General features: G+C 36.6%; 1 long non-coding RNA gene across 15 annotated transcripts; it reads left to right on the forward strand.

The window, feature by feature from the left end:
- The first annotated feature begins 8,458 nt into the window (after positions 1-8,458).
- Positions 8,459-12,563, forward strand: LOC110911636. Of its 15 annotated transcripts, none has more exons than XR_002577212.2 (13): positions 8,461-8,907; positions 8,995-9,043; positions 9,481-9,624; positions 9,699-9,887; positions 9,973-10,020; positions 10,330-10,460; positions 10,550-10,918; positions 11,163-11,226; positions 11,362-11,479; positions 11,605-11,750; positions 11,840-11,923; positions 12,031-12,120; positions 12,207-12,563. It is a non-coding gene; the product is annotated as an uncharacterized LOC110911636 (long non-coding RNA). The 15 variants fall into 15 exon arrangements; XR_004882019.1 differs by lacking the exon at positions 11,362-11,479 and having other exon boundaries at positions 8,462-8,907; positions 9,699-9,768; positions 9,859-9,907; XR_004882018.1 differs by lacking the exon at positions 11,362-11,479 and having other exon boundaries at positions 8,462-8,907; positions 9,699-9,768; positions 9,859-9,887.
- Positions 12,564-13,057: the final 494 nt, after the last annotated feature.

Consider the following 13,057-nt stretch of genomic DNA (forward strand, 5'->3'; position numbering starts at 1 on the left):
ACCACCAATTATATCAAACATAGCATTTCACAACAATCAAAGACATAATTGATGTTCAAAAACCAAATACTGTTTAAATAGCGGAAGCAATATAAAGTAAACCCAAGTAAGTTATAAGTTTAATAACGTTCATGATCCATCTGTCCACAACGACCTGCTCCTTCCTTGTGCAAGCTCCATAAAGTACCTAAGGTCCTGCAAGGCATGCAGCAAATAATCAACAAACTAGTTGAGCGAGTTCACAGAAGATAAGTTCATAATCATAGGGCGTGAGCTAACTAGTGGGGGCTTCCCATGTTTATCCTGGCTAATGAGGGTTTCTCATCAACGGTACTTACTAGACTAACTTCCGACCATGTGTTCTTCTTTACCGAGAACAGGAAAACGTACGGGGTCACGTAGGCTTTACGTGACGTGCCCTTCCCCGAGGACAGTGGTACGCGTGAGGGCTACGTAGGCTTTACGCAGCGTGGCCTTCCGATCTGGAAGCCAGTGAATGGTATTGGGTTACGTAGGCTTTACGTAACGTGTCCTCCCGACCCGGGAGACAAATGGCAAACATACTGGGTTACGTAGGCTTTACGTAACGTGTCCTGACTAACCTGAGGACGATGGTCTATAGTCTAGAGAATGCGTAAGTACGAGTAATCATTCTATATCCAACGTATCCAACCCAATTCCCAACCCGGGAATCCCATGCCTTGGCTGTGTGAACTCACCTTGGTTTGCTCGGCAGATACACAAGTGAACAGGTAACAAGTAATGGTCAATCTCGTCCTATTATGGTATTATACAAGTTAGGTTCGGTGTTCAAATAGTGCACGTAATCAACCAAAGCAAGCACGTATGCACGTAAACAATCCAAAAGCATACACTTGTGCGATTCATTATATGTTTCCCAAACAATACCCGGCCCAAGCAATAAACAGTCCAGATACTCAATTGGCCCAAATAATCATAACATTTTAATAACGAGCCGGCCCAATTAAAAAAAATACAATAGCAACTTGATCCAATAACCTAAGCGGCCCAAATAAAAGTCAGACATAAGGTCTCTGTTAACATAATTTATAGTACAACATATTTGCCTACTTTGTGTATCAAATTACTGATGTAAATTCTTTAGTCTATAGGTGTGACCCGAGACTAGATAAATGGTCCAACCTGATAGTCGATTGCACCAGAATATGGGCCTAGCTGGTGGCCCATGGTCACGCAGCCCAGATTAATTACAAAAATCAATCCATATTCACACCAAATCAAGGCCACCGTATTCATATATTTAAGGAGTTGGCTAGCCCAACTGGTTATTCAACTAAGTCAGTTTCTTTCACATAAATGTTTACCAGATCTGGCCCATTCTGTCGGCCCATTATCGTTGTTTTACCCCCAGCCCCCATATTGTTTACGATAATAAAAACAACAGTATGTTTAAATCCCTTACTATGGCCGATTCCTGTTATATCTTATTCACCAAATAATTAACACAACATAACCCATCCATTGATTCACAATAATCGGTCAAACACAATATAGTCCATAGCATAATAAGTTAATATCATATAGTTCTTAGCGTACTTAGCATAGCCGATCAATAGCGTATTCAGTCAAGTAATCTTTTAACTTATTCACATAGCCTAAAATCTAATCAGACTCCTAGACTACGGATATCAAGATCAATAATAACCTGGATCATGCGGGAATACCCGGTATTACTCGGACACATAAACACAGAATCAAACGAACAAGAGAGAACATATAAATCAGACAAGTAGAGCTACTAACCAAGATGTTGACTCGGGGAAAATATCTCACGAACAAGGGGGTGGGTCGGCTTCCAGTTTTTGTGCGAACAGAAGGGATGTTGAAGGTTTGTTATACTTTTAAACGGATAGGGATTTTAGTTAGATTAGGATACACGCTCCTTGTTTGACAAGATTAAGGTGTGGGCTAATTAACTTGGGCTGATTAACTAATATAGAAGGTTGGGCCGGTTATCCCTTAAACAAGTGTTAATAAGTGGCCGGTTATATATTAAACTTAATTAAAAGATTGTGTGGGCCGGTTATATACATACGACATTCATACACACATAAAGCATAACATAACATATATCATGAAATCAACTAATCAATCAGGTTTTATAAAATCACATATCGAGCACGAACGTTACATCAAAACAAGTCAAAAGTCAGTCAAAAGTTCGAGTTGTCACAGTTATACTTACAGTGATTAACTTTTTGTATTCTGTAATTACTATCGATATGTGAGGTTTTAAGTGAGTTCAAGATTAAAGGGGTTAAGTTAAAACACATATATTATGAATGTATTTCTAAAAAGACTGATTGTGAACATATTTAGAGCCTATTGGATTTTTGTTTTAGAGAGTAAATCATGTCCATATATATACTTATTTCTATCAGTTTTTTTATAGTTAGGCTATAGGGTGTGGTCATGACCCTCATGACCACCATGACCCTCCATGTTAGTGCCATGTAACTCATCTTTAATCCACCATCCAAAACCACTACCCTAAGGGTATGGTCATGATCCAAACCATTAGGCCCTTATTTATTATCTTTGTCTAAACAAAAAGGAAATGATTTGTTGAAAAATGGAAAGGAGGACCATGGTTGCCATGGTTTAATCCATGCAAACCATGGTGGATCAATCAAGGGGGTGGTGTAGCCTTCCATTCATGTTCCTATGTGGCAAATCATGTCCCAACCATGATCCCCACACCCTATAGCCTTATACATGATGTTTGGTTTAAGCTTAAAATAATATTCATATGCATATATATGGATCGTGTGGGCATATGACATTTATAATCATGTTCCCATAAGTATAATAGACATATTATTATGTTTGAAAAATTACTATTTTAAATCTTAGTCACATTTATATATTAAATAATAATAATAATAAAATTATTTAATTAATATATTATATTTAATAAAGTTATAACTACTAGTTTGACAGAAAATTATATATTTCATTTTCTGGCTGAATTATTTTGTCCCATAGAAAATATATTTGACAAAGTGATATCATGGGTTTTATAGTATATACTTTATATACACTACTAGTTTAGTGTCACTAGTTGAGAGAATGATCAACAGTGATAAGACTAAAGTCACTAGTTGAAAGAATGATCAACAGTGATATGACCCCAATCACTAGTTAAGAGAATGATCAACAGTGATATGACCAGAGTCACTAGTTGAGAGAATGATCAACAGTGATATGACCACAATCACTAGTTGAGAGAATGATCAACAGTGATATGACTAGAGTCACTAGTTGAAAGAACGATCAACAATGATACGACCCTAATCACTAGTTGAAAGAATGATTAACAGTAATTTGACCACCGTCACGGGAATTGCCTAGTGACAGATACCATTGAATAATAGTAAGATATACTATATATCTATTACTTGATAAACTGCACTATTGGACGAAAGTCAGCCAATGAGTGATATGACCACCGTCACATCAGAACTGCCACCGTGTGACAAATACTGATCGAGTTTCTGGGTAAATATAAACAAATATACAAACCCTTAATGTTGTAAAGTATAACAATATATTTTTATAAAAATGGAATGAACTCGCCAATATTTATTACTGATAAAATGTTTTAAAAACGCGTTTTAGGTAATTTGCTGTAAAGATAATAGAAACCAGCCATTGAGCACTGAAGGCTTAAATAAAGTGGCTATAAATACCTGAATAAAAGAAGAGATTTATGTTTTATTTATTTGAGTTTATCCCTATAAAACATTTGAATGGAATATGGGTTTTAGCCCATTTGTTTAACATTAAAAGTGTGGTATTTACAAACTAAAAATTTTCCGCTGCGTATTTAATAAACACCGGTACCACTTGACTTGTTCACGGCTCCCGCTCCCAGGGTGGGGTCGGGGGTTGTGACATATTTAAAGGTTGATTGCCGTGCTAATGAACAAATATTGTTTTTACTTGAAATATAAAACTTATTGTGCGTTGTTGAACATGATTTTGGCTTGTAATGTATTAGGTTGAACTTATTTTGAATATGTTTTTTGAAGTATTTAATAATATTTTAGAATGCTGAATTTTGAGAGCTACGTATTAATTTTTATTTTTAAAATCGAGCCAAACCAAGCCGAGCACGAGCTTGCCCTAGCTCGGCTCGGCTCGGCTCATAAACAGCCCTAATGTGTATAAACATCATGTCGGCTCTTGTACAGACAGGCTACCAAGATATCGACATTTTTATCTTTCAATTGTTGTTTATCCTATTCAATCGATATGAGTTATGAGTACAAATGATTTTTTTTTTCAGGAAGGAAGCTAAATAAAAATGACTACGAGTTAAATTATAGACTAATTTATTTTACAGAGGACTTAGTTCATTTAGTAGCAAGGTTCCCGTGACGGCTTTCTGTAACACTCGTAAATTAAAATGGAAAAATGACATTTTTCGGTTGTTATGCTATTATTTATTGGTCACATTCCATACCTTTCCAATGTGATCTACTACATTTCGTTGTTGTAGACCTTCGTTCGCGCTAACCCTTCTCTAGCAGGTTTCTTCAGGCGTTTTCAAGGATCAGAAGGAACCGCTATAATGACCACTACATGTGTTTCATTCTCTTCGATCTTATCTTGATTACTACTAGAAGCAGCAAAAGCACAGGTAATTAGAGTATTATCATGCGATAATTGTGTGTTATAATTGATCAATTTGTTGTTAATGTTCAAGTAATCGTTTTCTGCAACTAAAGTTTATTCAAATTTGAGATGGATGATGATGTTTGTGTTTCATGTTGTTGAAAGCTAGCTCTTATTGCTTCAAATTCGAATGAAATTGTTAACATAACATTAGTTTTGTTCAATGTTTTAGTTAATAATGTTGTCTTCTTCGTATGTTCATGTTCAATTTGCGTCTTCAATTTTGTATGGATCTAACAATTCAATTTTCTGTTGTTTACGTTAGTGTGTAATGGAATTTTGTATGATTTGTGCACTTCAATTTCATGTAAATTTACGAGTTTCAATTTTCCGTCCATTTTTTGTTGCTGTTTACGTCAGTCAATACGTTAGTGTGTAATGGAATTTCGTATAATTTGTGCGCTTCAATTTCATATAAATCTAAGAGTTTCAATTCTCCCTCAAATTTTTGTTGTTTACGTCATTATGTGTGTAATGGAACATAGTAGGCATCTGATTTATGAATCTAACAGTTTCACGTTCAATTTCATATGCTATATTGCAGGCGGAGAATCAATGGACCAGGCATGTCATTGACCAAGGGACGGTGCTCGCTGTTATTACCTTCTCTTATATGGGCTCAAACACGGTTTACCCTCACCAAATTGAAATGCATTGCTTCACTGCTGTTGCTTTCTTGTGCTTTTTGGTAGCGAAATATAAGCTCGGGGAGACTGTTGAAAAATGTTTGGCTACTGCTGGGTTTACCGCCACCAGCATACTTGTGAGCATCGCTATGATTCCAAACTGTGTCACATCCATATACCTGGGGGTGTCCATTGCTTGTGCATCTATCCTCCTTGTTCTCCCGTTTATTTGGGCTTTACGCACAAAAGATGTCCATAAGAGACACAATTGGGTTGCGGATGAGGACTGGAAACAAGTGTGGGCAGCCGTAGCGATTACATTTTTTACTGTTGTAGGGGGAGAGAAAGTAGCATCCGACACATGTGTCGCTCTTCTTACGGCGTGTGGAGGTGTAGCTTACATGCTTTTGCTTGAGGTGCTTTTTATTGATAGCACAAATTTGGCAGCCACGAGTGTTGTATGCTTTGCAAGTTTCCTTCAAGTGCCCATTGTAATAGCCACCATGTTTGGTAAGTAATTCAAGGATAATGAATTAAACACTACGTTATCGATACTTGGTGGGTCGTTTATAGTAGGCATGTGGATGGTGGCGGTGAAATGGGAATTTCGAACCCTAGTTAAAAACCGGTTTGTTGTTGTAACTAGGGTAAATAATTAGTTTAACTTTGGGTGGTGTGGAATCCAAGATCAATACGGCTTGCGTTACTAACCTTGAACTCATCGAGATCCGGTTCAGGTTCCTCCTCTCATCGTCATGACGACGGTTCCTCTTATGGTATATCGAGTCTTGAGCTGCGACCACATGAAAATATCATTAGAGGGCCCGGGGGGATCGCTCGAGGGCACTCTGATGCTCAAGTCAGTACCGTATCCGCCATCATAAAATTGCATATGAATATAAGCATAAGTATATAACATGTTTGGCTATTGTTGGGTTTACCGCCACCAGCATACTTGTGTGCATCGCTATGATTCCAAACAGTATCACATCCATATACCTGGGGGTGTCCATTGCTTGTGCATCTATTCTCCTTGTTCTCCCGTTTATTTGGGCTTTACGCACTAAAGATGTCAATGAGAGACACAATTGAGCTGCGGATGAGGACTTGAAACAAGCGTGGGCAGCCGTAGTGGTTAGGGGTGTTCAAAAAAATCCGGATCCGAAACCGAATCCGAAATATCCGAAAATCCGTATCCGAAATATCTGAAATTTTGGATATCCGAAAATTCGGATATCCGAAAACCGGATAATCCAAATTTTCGGATTCGGATGTGAATTTCAAAAATTTTAGATAATTCGATTATCCGATATCCGAAAACTAATTATTTTTTTTATAAATATATATAGTATGTGAGCATTATATTTAGTTTGAAGTATTGTAAAAATTAGTAAAAAAAGTAGTAAATAATTGGATTCGTGTGAATTTATGATTGTTTTTAATTTTAAATGTTGGAAATTTGGAAAATCAAATATAAGTTTAGTTTTAATCTATACACGAAACGGATTTTTTTTATTTTTCTTTATAAATTCAGATATCCGTTTGGATATCCGAATCCGTGTCCGAAAATTCGGATATCAATATTCACTATCCGAAATTTTTGGATATCCGATTTTCGGATATCCGAAAACCGGATAATCCGATCTTGAACACCCCAGTAGCGGTTACACCTTTTACCGTTGTAGGGGGGGAGAAAGTAGCATCCAACACATGTGCCTCTATTCTTACGACCTGTGGAGGTGTAGCTTACATGCTTTTGCTTGAGGTGCTCTTTATTGATAGCACAAATTTGGCAGCCAAGAGTGTCGTATGCTTTGCAAGTTTCCTTCAAGTGCCCATTGTAATAGCCACCATGTTTGTTAAGCAATTCAAGGATAAATAATTAAACACTACGTTATCGATACTTGGTGGGTCGTTTACACTAGGCATGTGGATGGTGGCGGTGAAATGGGAATTTTGAACCCTAGTTAAAAACCGGCTTGTTGTTGTTGTGACTAGGGTAAAGAATTGGTTTGACTTTGGGTTGTGTCGAATCCAAGATCAATACGGCTTGCGTTACTAACCTTGAACTCATCGAGATCCGGTTCAGGTTCATCCTCTCGTCATCATGACGACGGTTCCTCTTATGGTATATCGAGTCTTGAGCTGCGACCACATGAAAATATCGTTAGAGGGCCCGGGGGGATCGCCCCGAGGGCACTCTGATGCTCAAGTCAGTACCGTATCTGCCATGATAAAATTGCATATGAATATAAGCATAAGTATGTGTTGTAAGAGATAAGGGAAGACAGACCCCCAAGTGGAAAGGAGAAATATCCTGCCTCTTTGAAATGAGAAGTTTTCTTTATATAGGGGACTCTTGGGCCTTAACCCTAATAAGTTGGCCTAAAAGTGGGCTTAAATTGAAGACCCACCTGAGTTAAAGAAAACCTGAAAACTTCATCTCCACCATCAATCTAATGTGATCAATGGTTGCTATTAAAAAGTGTACAATAAGTTACTTTTTCAGAGAATCTTACAATTTGTTAAAAAGTGTAACAACTTTACACTTTTCTCTTTCCCCTCTCCTCTCTCATCTGACACAAAAAAGTGTGACAACTACATTGTTATATAAAATTCCCGTTTTTAAAAAAAATGTAACATGTTTTTTATGCATATTACAAAATAAAAACTTCATAAAATATAAGTTATAAAATCCATACACTTCATATAATCTAAAAAACTGCTGTAAAAAACAATAAAAAAGTGTTATATGTAAGTTACAAAATGTGAATAGTTGAAAAAATGTAACACATTCTTTTCTCTCTCCACTGTTACGAAAGTGTGTTAGTGTCAGAAAATGTTGTAGGTGTCATTAAAAAAGTTGCAGCGAAAAAGTGTAACACGTGGCAGCATGATGTCCATGCGTTAGATTTTCAGAATTTTTGGAATTCACATGCGATTTCTTCCTATATATCTATACTATTATAAAAAGGAGAAGTGACGTACATAAATGTAATTTTACATTGCGTCCAACTCTTAAAGAAAGATGTACAACTAATGTAAGCTTGTTTTATAGGGGCAAAGTTGTAAAGAAACCAACATTTTAAGACACCACAAGGGTATAATAGTAAACCTCCTCCTGCGTTAATTGTCTAAAGCTTTTCGGTTCCCATTGTACGTCTCTTCCTTCTTCGACTATTCCTCACAGGTATTACAACTTAGAGAGACCGATGGTTTCTCTTCGAAGGAAACATTTTGTCACTCCTTCTCTTCCAAACCTCCTGAAGAATGAAACCATCTGAGTGTAATCGAAACCATGGCAGTGTGTTCAACCATCTATAGAACAAATCCTACACGTCATCCTCCAACAACGGTGGCTTTAGGGTTCTGTCGCCAGTCAGGGTTATTAGGATTCGGGCAGATGAATCTTGTGGTTCACATGTTTCACATGTTTGATTCAGGTCGAGTTGGAGTGACTTTACGGCGACAGAAACTAACATGGCGTTGTGAAGATTTCTGGCGAGACGATTAGGGTTCCGACGAGCCCTTTCAGTGCAAGACTGCCATCTCTGTCAAAAAGGTATTCTCTTTAATTCGATTTTCGGAAGATGATAAGCCTTAAATCGATAATTTTAGCCCTAAATCTATCTTTGTATGTTGTTAATAGTTTTATTGGTTACAATGGCGTCAAATTCATTCTTTGTGTTTAATCAGAGGTATGTTGTTCTTTGATCTTATGATTGTAATGTTTATACTTAATTAGTTGGTTAGTATATTCACATTTGAATAGTTAGTTCTTTTGAACTAATTCATCAAAGTTTTATGAATAATTATACTGATTACCTGAGCGGCTTAAGCTTAAAACTGCGAGATTAATAGTTCATATTCACTATATCATTCATCATACATTAGTAAGCAACAAATCCCTTGATTTCTAATTTTTCTATGGTGAGATTATATAAAGTACATCTTTGTGAAATTATTCAGATCTGCATTTTAAGAAATCAGGGTGGGTGGTTTTGAAATTATAAGTGCTTGCTGTCTGGTTGTGAGAATGTGATAGTTTTTTCAAGTGCCTACCAAGTGTTTGTGAAAATGCTTGAATGACATTTCTTGGGAAATTGAGATTTATGTATTTTGATTGTTTTTGTAGACAAGCAGAGATAGATGTTAGAAGGATTGATGTTGGTGTTACTGACCGGAGTCAATTTGGGTCCATAGAAGCTTGCGGAAGCATATACAGAACGTGCATGTATCAACCGTTGGCGTCGGTGTAATGGGCTACATAGGTAACAAGGTTCGTTTCTTCTTTCTTTTTTAACTTTTAGCATAAATTTATCGAAATAAAAGTTATCGGTGATTTTTTTTCAGGGGTCCATATCAGTGAGTATGTCTATATATCAGACGAATTTTTGTTTCATATGCACTCATTTAACGTCTGGTGAGAGGGACATTGATATTGTTAAAAGGAATGCCGATGTGGATGAAATATATAAAAGAACGCGTTTTAATTCACTGTCAAATGCTGCAGTTCCAAGGAGCATTAAGGATCACAAGAAAGTACAGGATTTAGATATGTGGTTTGTATTCTTGGTTATTGCTTATTTCATGTTTAAAGCTTACAAATTGATTTTGTAATTTTTAGGCTAATTATATGGCTGGGTGATCTTAATTACCGCTTTAATTTGATCAAGTAAGTTATGATATTACTATATTCGTAACTTTGATTTTCTTGTAAACTTTGATTTTCTTGTATAAATCGATTATGAGGTTGTATGCGTTAAAAATACACGTTGAAAAACTTTTGACCCCTTTGGCACGTTTCATTTTTATCCAAAATTCTTAGATTTTATCCATTTGACCCGTTAGCTAACAAAATACAAACCGACCTGACCCTTTCATAAGTAAGTGGGAAGAAATTGCGAACCGTAGCTAACGTGCGCATCGAAGTTTTTCCTTATAAATTTTGAGATTATTTAATAACGTTACCATAAATTTGAAGCTAAGACCAGGAGTTGCGTTTGACGGGTCGACAGAAGGCGCATTAAATTTTCCACCGACTTACAAATACGAGCCGAATTCAGATAAATATTATGGCGAGGATCCTAGAGTTGAAAGGCGTACGCCCGCATGGTATGAGTTTTCTTTAGAATATGTTATATTTTTTATTCTTAATTATTCTTATGAATTAATCTTTTGTTTAATTGGACACTTATATTCAGGTGTGACCTATACTTTCATATGGGAAGGGGATGCGGCAACTGAGCTACAAACGGGCTGAGATTAAACAGGCTTCTGGTGGGTGTGATAACAAGTATGGAAACTGTGTAACGGGATTTGGAAAATGGACTGTATTCCTGCCTTACAAATGCACACTGATTGGGTCTGTGTTGTTGCATCGGCCCTGAACCTTGGAAGCGCTTCTGTGGATGATATTGTTCTGATATGGACTATTAGAAAAGAAGGTGACAATTGGAATGGTAAGGTGTTGTATGACTTCAAGGTTCCTGTTTGGAGGGTATATTGGTCTTTAACAGGAAACCTTTTGGCGGTTGCTGCTGGCGATAATAGTGTTACATTTGCATCCTAAGGTGAGCATGTTGAATTTGATAATAAGTTTATCCGAACGATAAAAACTTATAAAATGCAAATACTACAAGTCATAAAAAATTGTTTCAAAACGCGAACACTAAACAATAACGTGATACTAGGCTGAGATATATCATCAGGCATGTGAAAATGTGAAATTTATCTTATCTTCTTCAGTCTTATATGTAATTTATTGATATAATCTTGTTTTGTTTCATGGATTATTTGTATATTCAACGCCTTTAGATTATATATCATGCTGCGACGTTTCCCCATAGACTCTAAAGGGAGAAGGAGTAAACTTCATGAGGTTGGTGCTTGCTTATACCAGTTTATTCTTTATAAGAATGATTTCCTCTTTATGTATGCTTTATTTTTTATCTAAATATATATAATTTCGTTATGAATTGTGCAAACTGCATCGGTTCTTGATTTGGTTGGTCAGTATTTCACCCGTTCCTATTCCGACCGAAACATTTCTACCCAATCTCGGCTCCGCCGCAACGCGCGGGTTTCCTACTATACATTTCTACCCAATCTTCGGATGACTATCAGTGAATGTGGTGAACAACGGTTCCCTACTATACATTTCTACTTTACTATACTCATTTTTAGTGTTGTATGCTTTTGCATGTGTCGCTTTTATGTTTGAAGCCTGGCAATTACTCTGTGAATTGTGCGATTTCAGTGACGGAACGTTTCTTTGAGGGCGTTATCAAAACAGAGTGGAATTAGGGGAAAATAGCCGCAAAGGCGTCTTCTCAGCAACCATGGTTCATGACTAATACGCCGTTAATTGAGACTTCTGATACTAATCAGATTGTTGTGCCTGAAGTAAGTATTTTTATTATGATTTTATTGTAATTTCGAATTAGTTCTTTTGATGACACTTTTTCTGATCATGGAACTCATTAATATGAAAGCGCCAACGAGGTTATGTCGGATTTACGTCGGGACGATGCACCAATGCGCACATTAGGTGGATCAGGTGACTTGTATTCCTTCAGGTACATTAAAAATCAAAAACTAGAGAATATACAGTGTCTGTTTGTTTCAGATGATTTCTTTGGAGCACTTGATGGATTTACATTTTGGTTTGTTAAAAATGAAACAGAGGGCTGGCAAGTAGAACATGGTGTCGGAGACTCACAACCAAGTTGTATGATGGACTTTCCTTATCACTAGGCCTGGCCATCATTTTCAGGTATATATTCTAGACAAACCCCGGCTATAAACAAACAAAGAAAATACATATATATGTGTCTGGACAGTACTGACCAATTGGTTTAGTTGTCACTATTGAGCAGAGTCCGAGGAGCTTAACATCTTGGTGCAGTCAGGCTCTATGTGTTTGGAAATTCAATAATTAAGATGATGTTAGCTAAGCACCCCCACCAGTCGATCTTACAGCTAACATGAGGGAGGTAAATCACTGTGTCACAGGCATGTGGGTGGTGCTTAGTTTTGATCTTGGAATTCAATAAGATTGACTCGCTATGTATGGTTAATTATGATCAAACCTTAACAAATAATAGTTAGATCAAAGGTTGTCATTTTTATTATCTTTATGCTAAAGAAAGTATGATAAGAATGGAGTTTAATTATTAAAAAAAGTTAATTTGAAAGAAAAGAGTGATATTTTCTTTAGTCGGCTGGTACTGGTGGCCAACTTTTGGTTCACATCTTCAATGGAGTACCTCATTTAACCCTTTCTTAGTTAAATGTTTGATCATTGGTTTTCTATTAACACGGATTGGTATTCTTTTACACCTATCGGATCGGTAATATAGATATACAACTTATATATAATTTATTTATCGTTTTAAGGTTTGAATTATGTTTCCGCCCCGTATTGCTGATTAGAATTATAAAAAGAATCTGTTTATCGCGCCGCAACGCGCGCGGGCTTACCACTAGTACATATATATGTATATATATAGAGAGGGGGGGCGTAAATTGGCTCCACTCACATTAATATATTGTTGTAGATTTACTGATTTTTATGCATGACTACTACCTGAGGAAAAACAAAGGCCACCACGCGGAGAGGCCCTTCTCTATCCAATGTTTTTCTTAGTCGTTTGCTGTTTCTTTGAAAATATGGTCAACGCAACCACTTGTGATATACCAATTGTTGTTTT

Source organism: Helianthus annuus, chromosome 15, assembly GCF_002127325.2.
Source record: "Helianthus annuus cultivar XRQ/B chromosome 15, HanXRQr2.0-SUNRISE, whole genome shotgun sequence".
NCBI classification, from domain to species: Eukaryota; Viridiplantae; Streptophyta; class Magnoliopsida; order Asterales; family Asteraceae; genus Helianthus; species Helianthus annuus.